Source organism: Equus caballus, chromosome 6 (assembly GCF_041296265.1).
Source record: "Equus caballus isolate H_3958 breed thoroughbred chromosome 6, TB-T2T, whole genome shotgun sequence".
Taxonomy (NCBI): Eukaryota; Metazoa; Chordata; class Mammalia; order Perissodactyla; family Equidae; genus Equus; species Equus caballus.
The window spans coordinates 21,469,551-21,482,636 of record NC_091689.1 but is presented as its reverse complement, the minus strand read 5'-3'; positions in this window follow the sequence as shown (position 1 = coordinate 21,482,636).

Here is a 13,086-nt window from a genome sequence, read left to right as displayed (position 1 = left end):
GCTTATTCAGTTGAGCGCTGACGTGACTGTGTACCAGGCACTTTTCTAGTCATTGGAGAGAGGGCATTAAATAAAAGAGAGAGAAATCTCTGTCCTCCAAGAGCTTACAAACTTATTGAAGTGAAACATTATGCTTTGAATTATCACTGGAGAAACATCTGGATGTTCCTACATTTTGTGCCTTCCTGGGCCCCAAGACTGAAGTTAAAATGTATGTAATTTTCACGCTTAAATGTGTCTTTTCTTGTTCCTGCCAAATTTTTGAAGGTGTGGCGCCCCCCCCCCATAATTCTGGGGTCTCTAGGAGATGTCTCATTTGTACTTAAGAACATGTGGTTCTGGTCCCTCCATGGGCTCCCAGCTGCTTCCTCAGCCCTCATTACTCCACCTGTCTCTTCTGCTGACCCCTGTGGGCCCTTCCCCAGGGAGCCAACCCTTCTGGGCACACTGCTGGGGATGAAGCCCCTCTCCTCTTCTGGTGCCCCCAGGCTCTAGCTGGTTTGGATGAGGACCCTTCTTTCTGTCTTGGCTCCAGGTCTCCCTTGCCCAGGATTTCAACTGGTGTCTATGGGCCAGATTCGGATCACCTGGGCCGGGTGCAGAGTCTGTGGTCCTCTGATGACTAAGGCTTCATTCATGCCTGACCTTGCCTCCTGGCTCCCATTTGGGGAAATTCTCTCTCAAGAGAATTCTCATCTGTCAACACCTTCTCAGAATGGGCTTCTGCCAGGTGGTCCCACAGGTTTTCCAGACAAGCCCTGTCCAGCCCCAAGGCCAGAGGTGAATTTTCCTCATGCTGTGCCCCCTCCCTACCCCAGACTTCTGCTCTTAAACTAATCAGGAGTTCCTCTCCTGCACAGACTGGCTGGGAAGGGAGCCAGCTGCTCTGCCCACACTTGGCCTTGAAGATCCTAAATGACATTGTCATTTATAAGACGGTCACCGCTAGGAAACATGGGCAAGTCCCAGAGGCTTAAATCTTTTAGAAAATGCCCCTAAACTTCCAGACTATGGGGAAAAAACTTCTCCTTCCATTCTTAGGACAGAAAGAAGTTCTATACAGGAAACAGACTAATTCCCAGCCTAGCCCTTACCGGCCCCGTCTTGGCAAGGTCTCACTGAATTCACATACACAGTATAGTGGCCAAGAGCCATTCAAGTTTACCCGAGCTTCTTAAAGAGCAGTGAGGATGGTCTCATCTTAGTCCCTGACAACATTCCTCAAAGCCTAGTGGTTTCCTGAACCCAAGGATGCTCAGCGCCCACACTCCCCTCCCCCAGCTCTCCTCCAGATCTCTGCCTACAAGGTCCCCCCTGCTCGACTAGTAGGAGGAAGGGAGATGGGAGGTTGGGAGTGCCCGCATGTTAATACCTTTTGTCAGAGCACATTGCTTCTTTATTCTTGAGCATGGAGCTGGTCCAAACTCCCACCACTCCTCACTCTGCCTTCCTTCCCCTGAGAGAGCGCTTTTCTCGGTCTCTGTTGCTAAGAAAGCGTGAGAAGGGACGACGTCAAGGCCAGGAGAGTAGAGCTGGTGTCTCTGGTCACAGACTGACATCTGGCCCTCACGTGGTCCTTGCCTTCCTTCCTTAGGGGCGGGCATAGGGGGGCTGCTGGCCCATGTGGTGTCTTAAACATTTTAGTTAAGTTTCAAAGAGTGCATTTCACATAAAAACCCAGGTTTCTGGCTGGTCCTGAGAAGCGGGACAGTTTGGCCACTCTGGGTCTCCAGGGAGCAGTCAGCTGGCCGCTTCCTTTAGACGGGGCTGGGTCTCTCTGGTTCACACTGCCGACTTGGCCCGCTTCACTCCCTTTCCTGTCTAGTCCCTGTAGGCTGCTGAGTTTCCAAGCTCTGGCTTTATTGTCACGGCTTTGGAAGAGCTTGAGTTATTTATAGAGCTTCCATTCATTTCCTCTAGGCCACCCACAGTTCGACCCAAGTGAGAACAGTGTGCCCAGAAAAAGACTATGTATTAGTGATGAGAAAAATCAAAGGGCAAATGAAGGTCACCAACTGCCTACCCACATCTTCTCATTCCCCACTGGTTCAAGTCGGGGACAGGTTCTCCGATGGGTGTCCCTTCCTCAGGATGGACGTGGCTGGTGATGGAGGTGATAGTATAGCTCCTCTTGGACCAACAGCTGGCTGCACTGGACACCATATTCTGTTGCTTGAGTCACGGGGCTCATGGTGGGACTCAGACACCGTTGCACAATGGCAGCCACGTCCATCACCCCAAACCAAATGCAGCCTTCTTGGGTGGCTCACTTCTCCTCCTTCTGAGCGGGGCAGTTCTCCACAGGTCCTGCCCCAGGCTGCCACGTGAGAAGCAAGAAGCTAAGTCCCCATGGGGTTATTTACTCCTATACCCGGGTGAAGATAGATGCTTAATTACTTTTGGCTCAACTACTCTCTCTAATTTAGGGAGACGCGTTTTGTACAGAGGAAATCAAAACATTTCTGTGCTTAGGTTGTCTTGAACAGTAGAAAATTATCTCTTATTCATTAAATGTTTTAAAAACAAGACATGGTCCCTATCATCAAAACTTCAATCTGATATTTTAAATTGTTTATTTTGAAATCATTATAGATTCCCAGGAAGTTGCAAAACTAGTAGAGTGGTCCCGCGTACCCTTGTTCTCCCCAGTGGTAACATCTTATATGTTTCTAGTACAGCATCAAATCCAGGAAACTGACATAGGTACAATCCACAGAACTTACTCATCAGTTTTATTTCATCAGTTTTATATGCACTCGTGTGTGTGTGTGTATGTGGGTAGGTTGGTGTGTATGGTTCTATACAATTTTATCATCCAAGTGGATTTATGTAACCACCACCTCAATCAAGACAGAGAATTGTTCCATCATCCCAAAGATGCCCCATTAGAGTCAGATCCATTCTCTCCGCCAACCTGGTGTAACCATTTGTCTGTAGACGGGATCACATGCTACCTGTCTTGGTCTGCTTGGGCTGCTATAACAAATCACCATAAACTTGGTGGCTTATAAAAACAGAATTCCTTTCTCACAGATCTGGAGGCTGGGAAGTCCAAGGTCAATGCTCCAGCAGATTCGGTGTCTGGTGAGAGCCCGCTTCCTAGTTCCTAGACAGTGTCTTCTAGCTGCGTCCTCACTTGGCAGAAGGGGCAAGGGAGTTCTCTGGGGCCTCCTTCATAAAGACAATAATCCCATTCATGAGGGCTCCACCCTTATGCCCTAATCACCTCCCAAAGACCCCAGCAATGACCAGTGATTTAATCAAAACCATAAAAACCCAAAAGGATGGGGTTTGGAGAGCTTCTGGCTTGGTGAACGTGTGGAGACTCCGGCAGAGCAATGTGCTAGGAGAGGACGCGGACGCTCCCATCGCTTCCCCATCTGGCTGTTGATTCATATCCTTTAGCATCCTTTATAATAAACCAGTAATCCAGAGAGCAAACCAGGTTCCTGAGTTCTGTGACTCCCTCTAGCAAATTAATCGAATCCAATGAAGGAGTCAGGACAACCTCTAATTTATAGCCAGCCAATGAGAAGCACAGCTGACAACCTGAGCTTGCAATTGGCGAATGAACTGGAGCAGTCTTGTGGGACTGACCCCTGGGCTTGTGGAATCTGACGCTATCTCTGTGTAGATAGCATCAGAATGGAATTGAATTGTAGGACACCCAGCTGATGTCAGACAACTGCTGGGTGGTGTGGGGGGGGGGAAATCCACACATCGGAACTGACAGCTGGAATCATTTTTGTGAGGACATTCCAGTATGACTTTTTGTTTCTGATTTTCAGGAGAGAAAAATACCCACATTATTCTTTATGGGGAAATTTCTGTAAAAAGACTGACACTTGATTTACCTTTTGTAATTCAGCCCTGGTCTGTGCCCCACCCCCACCCCCCCAGTTAGATTCATTCACTCAAAATCCTTTTATTGAGCACTTACAATAGGCAAGATTGTCCACGCAAGGGTCTGCAAGAGATCCTACTTCATGAAGCTTGTATTCTAAACACACACGCAAACAAAATAATATCAGATAAGTATTCAGGAGAAAATAAAACTAGTTAATGAGGGAGAGAGCTGTACGATGGAGAATCATGAACGGACCTTCCAGAAAAGTCTACACAGCTATGCTTCTCAAACTAGGGTGTCTGTACTCCTTCTAGCACTTGGCAAAGCAGTATTTCTCAAATTTTGATGTGCAAATGAGTCATTCCAGGATCTGGTTAAAATGCAGGTTTTGGTCCTTTGGGCGGGGAGAGGACCAAGAGTCTGCATTTCTTGCAGCTCCCAGGGAAGCTGAGGCTGCCATTTGGGGCCTATATTTGGAGTAGTAGGTGGTAGACCAAGGTCTGAGATGAAGCCTCGGGAAGCAGAGAGCACATTAATGATATTGATGGTAATTTTTTAGATGTTATTAAACAAACATATATAAAACATGGAATTGGAGGTAGGGTTCCATGAATTTTAAACATCGATAAATAAATCTACTTGAGGTCAACTCTTTAGGGCTATGGATTCGGTCCTGATACATCCGTGTCTGCCGCTCTGTCTTTGGAATGGTTGGGTGGGAATTTTGAGAAGCACTGCATCCGGGCGCTCTCTTAGGAAGCCCAGCCCTGGCTGCCGGTCGTGTGGCTTCTAAGAGTCTGTGTCCTGTGAACTTGGCCCCTTCTTAGAGTCCTCTGTTGTTCCAACATGGGGCTGGAGCTCACTGTACCCATGGGAGCAGCTCTCTCTGAGAATCGCCTTTGCAGCCTGAGTCACATTTCCTGAGTCTCCTCTGTGGGGCAAATCTGCATCCTCTGAGGACCAATTAGGCTTTAAAGAGACTTGACTTCTAAATCCTTTCTCTTTAGTAAGGAATCCTTGGTCCCCCCAGTAAGGTTTAAGCAATTAATGTCTTTTCATCGCATATGCCGTTCTTGCCTGAGTTTGCCGTAGGCTCAGTATTAATTCACGCTCATCCCACAACTTCTCCTTTATCTGCTGCCTCTGGCCTTTCACTAGGGTGATGGTGATGCTTGTGCGGTTGGGAAGACTGTGCACATGTCATTCTATATGCAGGTGCGATGGCCTGAAGCCTCTGAGCTTAACCGCCTGTCCCTTCCCTTCCTCTGCCTCTGCGGGGAGGGATCAGAGCCCCAGTGGAGAGGAGGGCTTTTGGCGGGGGTGGGTACCAGGTTGGTCAGTTCCCCAAAATGGCCTGGAGCACTCTGCAATGAGAAGAGCTTGGTTCTCAATCGTCCAGCTTCCTTGCTATTGACAGGCTGCCCAAATCCGCCTTTGCCTCCCAGCAAAGAAAGTGTTGGGAATCACATCAGTAGGAGGGAGACTGCCCATGTGGTAGAGGATCCCTGGCAGCGGGAAGCCTGACAAGGACCTGCGTCAAGGCTGCCAGGAGCAATGGACCCAGAAATAGACACCGTCTGCCTTGCAGATTTCGAATTCTGTCCAGCATCCAGTGGGGAGGTAGTGAGCAATGGTAGGGGGCTCCCCAGCTTCTCTTTCCCAAGCACAGAACTCTGCAGGCCGCGGGGACTTGGAAGAAGTGTCCCTTTTCATGGGAATCTTTAGGAACAGAAGACAGAAGTTCAGGAAAAGCTGCGCTCTTCTCTTCCTCCTGGGTGTCCAGCTAAACCACACTTCCCAGAGCATTACAGGTAGTAGGAGCCACATAACTGAGATGAGGCTGATGAACATGCGCAGGAGTGTCAAAATCTCCCCTGCAGGACTCTCTCCCTCTCTCTTTTCCCATTCCCCGAGGATCTTGTAAGCTGTGTGTTGAAGATGGTTGCATCTTCACAGAAGAGCAAGCTGAGTCCCTGAAGGAAGTATGGAATAGAGTCCCCGCATGTTGCCTCCTACCCCCCACAGACTGAGCTGGAAATGAAGCTTTGCTGTGTTAAGCCAATAGGTTCCAGCGTTGTTCCTTACACCAGCCAGTCTTCCCTGATGAACAGGACTGATGGCCGCCTTTCTCTGCTGTTCAAGGACCAATGGGCAGAACCTGGGTGGGAACCCGCTTCACCTGGGTTGTGGCTTTTCCCCTGAACTTGACTGCCTGCCATGGTAGCATCTCTGGGCGTGTAGGGAGGAGAATGCCAACAAGGGTCTTGGATGTTATTTCAGATTATTTTCTTCCATATGCCTCCCTGTTCTTCACTTAAGAAAATTATAATTCTTAGCTAAGCGTAAAAGCAATGCTTGTTCAACGTAGAAAATGTGGCCATACATAGAATCATAAAGATGCAAATAAAAATCACCCGTTACTTCCTTATTCAGAGATCATCAGGGGCAACAGTTTGATGTATTTTTTTCTGTTGTTGTATATGTGTGTGTTACATAATAAGTACATATATTTATATATAACATCTCATTATATTATCCTGTGAGGTTTTTCTCATGTCATTAAAAAACTGGAAAGTACAGTTTTACTTGGTAAATAATGTTCACTTAATGGTTATATTCTAATTTATTTAAGCCTTTTTCTGTTGCTGGGTTGCTTGTAATCTACTAAAAGCAAACTGTGCTGTGCATCCTTGTGTATGAATCTTTATTCAAATCTCTGCCATAGTCCCAGGGTGCACAAGTAGCTTCTTAGGAATGGAATTACTGGGTGGCAGAGGATGAGGGTTCTAAGTCTTTGAACCTATGGCTAAACTGCTTCCTGGAAAAATAATGTGATTTACACTCCTGAGCATGAGGTGAGCTATCTTCACTCTCTTTAGAACTGACAATACTCTTGCTTAACTTTCTCCTTATCTTCTCACTGAATGGGGTGCAATAGGAGTGGAAATCTTATTCTGAACCACTGGTTCTTAATTTTTTGGAAGGGGGTTTTGGGTTCATTTAGGATCCTGGAGAAAGAGAGGAACCCTCAACTTCCCTTTATTCTCCCCTCCCCCGACCAGGGCACAGTTCAATGTTTAGAACGGATTAATGGAGGTGGGTTGGTGGGAACAAGGAGACCCAGGAGGACGCTGGTGAAGAATGATGGAGGCTGGCAGTGAGAGAGGGTGGTGAGGGTGGAGGAGTGACACCCTCAGGGAGAGTGAGGGGGCAGAGTCCAGGGGGCCTGGTGACCACCTGGACCACGTGCGGGGGGCGGGAGGATTACTCTCTGGGATTTGGAGCTTTCAAATGATTATAATTTACTTGTTAACACTGACCCCAAACCCTCGCTGCCTCCCTGGTTCTGTCCCCAGAATAATTTTCCTTTCGCCCTCTCCTTCCATCCTTCAGTGTGTATTCAGCCTCTGTGAGCCGGGCCTCACGTTAAGGGATGTGAGCACAACCCTGAATATGCTCATTGGTCCCTCCGTCATAGAAGGAGGAGAAGATAAACAACAAATGAATAAATTAAAAGCTAAATGAAACTTTGGCTTGTGATAAAGTGTGATGGGGAAAGAAATAAGGTGCTAGGGTAGAGAAGGCTGACGGATGTATTCACTGTCTATCGCTGGGTAACAAATTACCCTAAACTTAGCGGCTTAAAACAATAAACATCTATTATCTCAGATTCTGTGAGTCAGGAGTCTAGGAGCAGCTTAGGTGGGTGGCTCTGGTTCAGGGGCCGTCTTGAAGCTGTAGTCAAGCTGTCCCCCTGGGCTGAGGTCTCATCTTAAGGCTCAGCTGGGGCTGAAGGATCTGATTCCAAGCTCACTCCTATGGTTGCTGACAAGCCTCAGATCTGCATCAGTTGTTGGACCAAGGGCCTCAGTTCCTTGCTAGATGTTGCTGAAGCTCCCACTCTCCATAGTTACTCAACATTCGATCCTCTCCACAGGACAGCTCGTAACATAGCAGCTGCCTTCTCCAGAGCGAATGGTCAGAGAGAGAGAGAGAGAGAGAGAGTGAGAGAGAGTGTGCATCCAAGATGGAAGGTGCAGTCTTTTTATAACCTAATCTGAGAAATGACGTGCCATCACTTATTCGGTATTCTATTCATTAGAAGTGAGTCTCTTCTTCCAGTCCTCGTTCAAGGGGAGAAGTAAGCTCCACCTTTTGAAGGGAAGAATAACAAAGACTATATGGATATATTTTAAAATATGTGGGCATATGTTTTTAAACCACCAGAAGGGGGAATGGTGGGGATTGATATGACTTTACATAGGATGATCCTATGGATTTCTAAAGATAGATTTTAAATATTATTAAGAGTTATATTGCAATAAATTTATACTGGTCCAAAACACTTACCTAAAAATCTTAAGGCAGAGATGTTTCAGATTTCAGCATGTTTGAGATTTTTAAAGAAGTAATACACTGTAGATGTCGTATGTTATATAAAATGCTCTAGGGGGGTCTGGGGCTGTGGCTGTAATTAAACACATTAATATTTCTGCAGTGAAACGTCTGAATATTCATACCACGTAAGATAAATATAGACTCTGAATAACCTCATGTCAGTTCAGGTCAGATCTGTGGACTAATTTATGCCAAACATGGAAAAGGACTTCTGTTTTTCAGAGCATTATGGATTTTACAATTGAAAGTAGAGTGTTGTGGATCCGTGATAAATCTTCAATAATATACTCCTGTAAAATAGAGAGTAATTACTTCTTCCTTAAACTATTTCTTTATCAAATACCATGCAAAATTAATGACATGATTTTTTAAAATCCTAAAACCCCTCAGGAGGAGAGAGTTTCTTATTTCCAAGATTGGAACCTTCCAAATTTGGAATAGAGAGCAAGGTTGCAGCCATGCTGAGAAGGCCTTTATGAAGGAGTCTGAATCTCGGACCTTCATCCTGGAAGTTATGGGGACCCATTGAAGGATTTCCAGCACTGAGTACAGAACAATGCCTTCTGAATGAGAATTCTGTCACCACAAATAATCCATAACCAACCTATAAGTCAAAATTGGGGTGAGTTTATTATGAGCCAGATCTGAGCGCTAGCCCTGGGACTTCCCTCCCCAAGGAAGGAAGGGCGCCAAAGAAGTGGGGTGTACAGAGTGCTTATATACCACCCTGGAACAAAAAGCATACACCACTTATGATAGGAATGTCCCATTTACAGCAGTCACGAGATTGCCTAGCCGCCACAGCACAGCTATTCACACAGCAGGTGGCAGGTCTACTGTCTCAATGGACACAGCAGGGTGAGCGCAGCAATCAGTTCCTAGCCTGGGGAGAGCTGCTTATCCTTAAGGACATGCCAGTATGGGGGAAGTTGCATCTTTGTCTTGGGGCCATTTATTCTTGTCTTTGGGACAAAGCGAATGCTTAAAGCAGATATACAATGCATGCTCCACGGCCATGTCAGGCCCTTTTGGAAAAACAATGTTAGGCCAAATTAGTTTTACACCAAATGGCTTCCTCATATACTCCAATATATCCTGTTGCTTGCTGTTTGTTTATCAGTTTGATAAGTAACCTTACAACTGGGTTTTGGTGAACTCTCTTTTCATTTCTTTCCTGTAAAATCTGTCACCAACACTGCAGATATTTACTAACACTGTGTGCTTACTCATGGTTTCCTCCTCTGCTCTGTCCGTAATGAAGGAGTTGTTGCAACGGAGGACTTCTCATGTGAATTCCCTCACCTCGGCTCCTTTACAGCTCAACACATCTCCCGGGGCGGAGACCTCCCTTGCAGGGTGGAGGAGGGAGGGGCAGAAGCAAGGCCAGGCAGACCGCGAGGGAGGTCAGGGCCTGGGGAGATGGGTGGAGGTTGGGGATGGCAGCGTGGGACAGAGGGATGGGTGGGAGGCAGCAAGGTGTCACATCAGCTCTGCGTGGGGAGAGAAGGAGAGGAGGTAGGGAGACCCAAGTTCTCAAGCCAAGGAGAAGGATGGTCCTGTTGTCAGAGTACTGCCTTCCAGACTCCTGAGGGGAGTTAACGTTAGGATAAAGGGCTCTGGAATTAGATGCACTGAATTCGAACAGCTGGAAGGGCATCGAAGGAAGAAGCGTGAAGCTCAGTCGATGGTTGGGAGACCTGAGAACGAGCGTGCATTTGTCAGAGTCATGATGGTGAGGAGAGCCCTGAACAGGATCTGGGCTCCACCATGGAATATCCCTTAAAAGGCTTGACCACAGGCCTCCTGGGAGGATCGAGAAAGATCTTGCTTTAAAAAAAGCATGACATAAATAAAAGTTATTTTCGACATGAGCTGCTGAACTTTTATTTTTTTCTTTAAATTGGAAAAGAAAGAAAGAGAGGAGGTGCTGGGGTGGTGTTGGTGAGCAGGTGTGGGGGGGGGGGTAGAAAATTCCTTCACCCTCTAGGTCTTTCTGGCTGGGCTACGAATTAAATTGACACAAGATGGAATGACAGGAGAAAAATCAAACAAGTTTAATAACATGGATACATGGGAGAAACCCAGGAAAACTGAGTAACTCAGCCACGTGGCCGAAGCTGCCCCCTTAAATATCACCTTCACCTAAAGGCAAAGGAGGATGTTGGGGTAGTGGTTGGGGGTTTCAGAGGGGAGGAAGGCAATTTACATGGAGATGGAAATGCAAGTCTTTGTTAAACAAGTTTTGCTGGGCCAAAAAAACGGGCTTGTTGGTGCTTTTCTATCACACCTATTTTACATTATCCTATAACTATCTTACGGTATTAGCGCCTTCCTGGAACAGGCCTTCTGTGTTAAATTCTTTTAGGCAGTTTGGGGGAAGGTCAAATGTTCTTCCTGAGTCCTCTGAGCCTTTATTGTCTTCAGCTTGAAATAATCCACATACCAGAGTGACGCATCTTGGGGCGGCCTGCCCTGAACCCCATCACGGGAAAGGGGGCAGCTGGGGCTGGATCAGAAACTTTTTCAATTAGGGGAAGGGGTGCTTGAGGTTCAGACCAGTTTGCCTCTTGCTAGCAGCCCTGATGACAGGCTTATAGAGAAGCTGGAAGTGGCAGGATGGGTTATTGAGATATTAATTCATATTTTGTTTAGACTCTGTGGAAGGGTCAGGAGAAAGGAGAGCAATTCCTCTTCACCCTCTCTAACCTGACTCCTTGTCTGTCTTGGAAGTTCTGGAAAATCTGGACAACCTCAGCACTCAGGTCAGAGGTGAGAGGCTTTGTTATAAAAAAGAGCTGAGCTGAACGTCTTGGAGGTCATGTGGGGCTCTGGGAGATGCGGGACATGGAACTGGATGTGGCCAGATAGCTTTAGGCAAGATGGGAAAGGGGGCAAAGGCTTGGGGTCTCAGGAGTCGTAGGGACCTTGTCTTGCTCCCTACAGCATGGGGGAGGTGGCAAGCACATGGCATGGCTGGGTGATGCTTCTGGGGGTGGCTGGACCCTGAGCTCAGAACATCCCAGCTTGCATGAAGATCCCCATGTTCAGGCTTGGACTGTGAGCCTATCGGAGCTGACCAGTGTGGACAGACATAAGAAGGCCTGGACATAAGCTTCCAGACCATTGCAGCAGTTGCATGGGCTTGGGAGGGAGGCTCAGAGAAGGCGGCCACTGGATTTACCAACAGCCCTGTCCTTGTGGGCATAGAGCACATTTTATTTGTTTTATAGAAATAAAAAAGGACATTTCCTACATCTTGAGTGTTGGAGTAAAAGCCACACACTCTACAAAGCTCTTTTTATAAATATCCCTCTTGGGTTATCCATCATGACCCATTTCTCCGAAACTGGTTCAACTTTGGTTGTTTTGTTCTGCTCTTTCTTTCCTTTCTCCTTATCAACTTTATTTTTACCTGTTTATTTATTTAGTTAGTCTTTGGCTTTTTTAAAGGACACATCACACTTTTCTCGTAGCCAGGCTGGGTAAGTATCCTTCACAGGTTTTTTGCTTCCTGTTCCTGGGTCAAACTTCCAGTTTTTGTCTTGGCTTCCTGGTTACCATGTTCCAACAGGGAATTTGGGCAGCTATTAACATGACAGTATTCAAACACCAGAGGCTGAGGTCCCCTAAGATTGACTAAAACTGAGCACAGTTCTCTACTGTTCCAGTATGCACACCCTTTGCCCTGTGGCCTTGGAGCTCCTACTGTCAGGAGAAGTGGAGTCTCTTTCTCCATCACTGGGACCTGGACTGGTTTGGTCGCTTGCTCTGGCCACTGGAATGTGGCAGAAAGGAGGGTGAGCTAGTCCTGAATTAGGCCTCAAGAGGAAGCGGACACTCCCGCTTTATCTTGGAAACCTCCTATGTCCATGAGAAGAAGCCCAACCTAACCTGCTGGAGGATGAGAAGCCATGTGGAGGAGACCTGAGGGGTCCCAGCCAAGGCCATCTGGGACCAACCAACCCACAGCTGCCCCGTCAGCTGGCCACAGATGCTTGAGGGGGCAGAGCTGAGATGAGTCGGGCCAGGCCAACCAACCCATTGACTCATGAGAAACAGTAAATGATTGTTGTCTCAAGTCATTAAGTTTTAGGGTGGTTGGTCATGTAGCAACAGTTGACTGATAAGGCTTGCATACCTGAAAGGTCCTGAACTCTCCAGAATTATCAAGAACACAGCCAGACACTCATTAGACCTCAAAGCAACTTTTTTCTCCCTATTTAAAAAAAGACATATTTTTAGTAATCTAGAAAGTCTTCCTGGCTCCCACTATCATTCTCCCCAGTACAGCATTCTATTTTAATAAGATAAACTCCAGGATTCAGATGCGCCAGACACAACATTTGATGAGTGTTTAAAACTCCACTGGTTTCATTATCCAGATCTGGGTTGATCTATGATCCCTTTACAGAATTAGAACCTTGGCATGTTTATCCCAAAAAGAGCTTAAATCAGGTGCTTCATTATCCTGAGTTCTCAGGGAAGCGCACCGCCAATAGATGCTCCTAGATTTACGCTTTTCTGGTGTCTGATGCAACCGGCCATCAGGATTTCTAAATCAACACCCAAGATGTGCTCAAAGTAGCCTGAATTCACTTTCTTTTCCCTTCCTGTTTCTTTACAAGAAGAGGGCTGACAGGCAGGTTTGGGTTCCCACTTCGTGTCTCTGACACTCAGGACCAGGCTGCGTGCCTCGAATTTTGTTCCTAGCACGGTGATTTTTAGTTTTCAGTGATCAGCTGACGCAAGAGACATCGCTTACCCTCGGTTCTTTGTGAGTTTTATCAAGCTAAACTCTGATCTGTTTGGTAAAGAAACAGGCAATATTCCTGGGGAAACTA